This window comes from Podarcis muralis, chromosome 13 (assembly GCF_964188315.1).
Source record: "Podarcis muralis chromosome 13, rPodMur119.hap1.1, whole genome shotgun sequence".
Lineage (NCBI taxonomy): Eukaryota > Metazoa > Chordata > Lepidosauria > Squamata > Lacertidae > Podarcis > Podarcis muralis.
The window spans coordinates 13250390-13253816 of NC_135667.1; the positions used below are offsets into that span (position 1 = coordinate 13250390).

At 44.8% G+C, this 3427-nt stretch overlaps 1 pseudogene; it reads left to right on the top strand.

The window, feature by feature from the left end:
- Positions 1-984: 984 nt before the first annotated feature.
- LOC114583665 (uncharacterized) lies at positions 985-3026 on the top strand (annotated as a pseudogene).
- The last annotated feature ends 401 nt before the right edge of the window (positions 3027-3427 follow it).

The following is a 3427-nucleotide window of genomic DNA, read 5'->3' on the forward strand; positions in this document are numbered from 1 at the left end:
CTGAGACGCATTAATTAAAACAAGGTTAGTGTTTCTGAAGTTCCTGTGTTAAGTCTCACAGTCCTTCAGCCTGGAGTTTCAGCCTGTTTTGCCTTGAGACATTTCAGAAGGCCCTTCATCTATTCCAGCCCTGCGCAATGCAGGTGTTTCTCTACCTTGGTTTCCCTTGCCTAGCAGGGAGGGATACTGAGTAGTGTGGCATATCAAGGTCAAGGAATTTCCAAGTTCTTTCTCCCCCCCCCCCCCGGTTCTGGTGCACAAAAGCAAGACAGCTATGCCCCCGCCACCCCACTGCAAGGCTGTTCTTATTTCCTCTAAGCCCCCGCTACCACCAATTTCACCCTTCACCAGCTGCAGAACTGCCTGGTTTGATCTGCAAGGAGAAAGGAAGGGCAGTTTCCAAGGGCCTTTTGCAATGAGAGAGCTGTGGCTTCGCTGCATACCTTAGGCACCCCATCTATGGGTATAGGGGATTTCTGCCCCCCTTTTCCTTATTCACCCCTGCCCCATATTGCACCTCACTTATGTGGTCCAAAGGAAAGCAGAACAATATGTTTTATACCAGTTGGAAGGTTGTGTACAAAGAACTATCCAGCTGTTTTAGGGACTCCGCTCTGGATTTGTGTAGAGTTTCCTCCTTAGCCTGTTCTTCCCACAAAGCTATCCTGCAAGGCAGTAGAGGTTTAGGATCAGAGATTTCCTTCTTTTACATGGGCAGCATTCCCAGATTGATGTACCCCATCTTAACAGTTAAGGTCTGACCTTGTGATTACTGTAGAAGACCATAAGAATGGTTTACCGAAGGTTCTGTTGAGGATCTAAGAATTCAGACAGGTAGCAGGCTTTAAATTAAATAAAAATAAAACTAAGACCTTGTGTGAAGAACGTGACAGAACAATATAAAAAGGATTTACAACAACTTATAGATATAGGTATACATGAGAAAGTTAAATATCTGGGGGGCCGCTAGGGGCGCATTGGAAGATGGCCGACAATACCATCTCTCCGTCTCACTCGAGGTAATTAAGAGGCTGATATGGGAGTATGCAACCTCCCTTGTTACCCAAAGGGAATGGGGAACACTGCCTCGCCTGCAGTTGCCATAAATCACCCCCGGATTCGAAAAGGGGGTGAGGGCACTAGGCGCATAGCCCTCGCGTGGGACGGCTCTCCCTGACGCTGTCTCTGATCGCGTGCCTGGTTGCAGGAGCTCAAAATAAACAATTAGCAATAAGCAAATGCACATATTTCGAGTGAAGATCGGGAGTTAAGACTGCTAGTTGAAGTGACCTCAGTGAAGTCGAGCTACGGGCTGGATCCAACAATATATCAAGAAGATAAATCAAAGATGTTGGTATGTCGGAACAGGATTGAAAGGAGGGGGGGGGGGACTTTTCTTCTTTTTATCTTATGTGAGTACCAACAATCCCCCCCAAGAAGAATCGTTGCAATTACTGATTACAAGCAGGATGATTAAGAACTGTGTGGAAATAAATTACTAATCAAAGATACGGCTTGTGGGAATATCGGGAAAGGAATGAGAGGTCTTTGTGACGCAGTTATAAAAAGAGACTTGTTACGGCAGGCCTGGCTACAGGATGCGAGGGGGAGGAGGACCATGGTGTGTCGGACTATGAGTTTGACGTGGCAGAACCCCCTAAGAAGATTGAAGAGAGACTGACAGGCCTGCAAGAATTAATAGACAGACTTTAAGAAAGTTTTGTACGGAAGTGCAGAAAGTGAGAGAACTAACTAGCCATGTCTTTCTTCCTTCTAAAGAGGTCCATGGAATACTTCCCAAGAGCAAAACTAAAGGAATTGATTTCTGTGGTGTGGACAAGTATTACTACATTGTCCGTTCAGACCTGGACTGCTACTTGAGATCTACTGATTTCCATGCAGGGAAAGACCTGGAGATATTTGGTCTGCACAACTCTGTCCGTGGTGGAGACCACTATCTGGCCGATAAGGATGACTTTTTTTACATCATCAAGGGGAACTCTTACCGCCGAGTAACCAACCTGAACACTGACGATGATAGTAAGACCTACACTCTCCATCGCAACTGCCAAAACGGAGACCATTACTTCTCCTTTGATAAGTACTTTTACATTATATTCAAGAAGAGGGGGTGGTACCGCCGTGTCACCAATATGCAGACAGACCAAAATGCCATTGAATCTACTCTTTACGCAACGCTCAAAGACGGTCTGTATTACTGGGGAATCAAGGACAAAATATACCTTGTGAAACCAAATAACAAATGGGGAGTTGAGTTTTACCGAGTCGAAGACATGCTGGGTAAAAACCCTTCCACAATTTCCTTCCATGCTAATGTGCTCAACTTCCTCCCTGGAGGCGTGTCTATAAACCATGGTAAAGCATTTGGTGTATGGCAGTCTGTCAAAACCGTCAGAAATGATGCCAAAATAAGTGTTGCTTGGGAACAGCAAATTACCAAGAAGGTTGGATATGCGAAGAAAGAGATGCACAGCATGGAACGCAACTGGCGTGTATCTTCGAGTGTTACAGTTGGGCAGAAGGTCTCACAAAATTACTGTTGACAGCACAATTCTCCCTGTCAGCTCAATATGGTGGGAAAAGTATTGACAGCACAGAAGAAACATGGAGCGATGCAACTGATGTCTCTGAAAAAGTCAGCTTCACTCTTCCTCCAAATACCAACATTTATTTCTGGCAATACAAGCTGGGTTTGGGCAAGGATGACATATTGTACTGCCGTGACCTGGCTTTTACTGATAATTCTAACCCACCTACTTATGTCCCATTGCCACCGGCAGCTGCTTAACCCCAAATAACATACCAATAGGTTGCCAATTCTTTCCTCTGGTTTATGGTACTTTAAAATTGTCTCTGTCCAGGCTCTTGTTCTTCACCATCTGTGTTTCTCTTTACCTGCTTTCCTTACTTTGGGGACGGACCTAAGCATAATGGTAACACATATAATTCACATTCAGAAGGTCTCAGGTGCAGACCCTTTCTCTGAAACCCTTGAAAGCAGCTATCAGTCTGTATACGCCCAGTGTAGATTATACTGAGCTGGACGGATCAACAATTTGACTCTGTATAAGACAGTTCCCTATATTCCTAAATTCTAAAGCTCCAAGAATGAGAATGGACTGAACATCCATTACTTTTTAGGTGGGGTATGGCAGAATTGGTTGACAAATGAATGCAAAGAAACCTCTTTTGAGATCCTGGATTCCATGGAAAGATAGCTGCAGTGGTTTTTCTACTAGGGCAGCACTTCCAGTTTTGGGGTATGCCAAAAATGAGTCACTTCATTTTCCCTAGTATTTTGAGGGTAGTTGGCTTGAAACAAAAAGGGGTGCACTTCTGGGTCTGCCACTTCCACAGCCAGTGGTGGGTTATCCTTTAACCCACAGGCCAAATTTGGCTTAAAAGA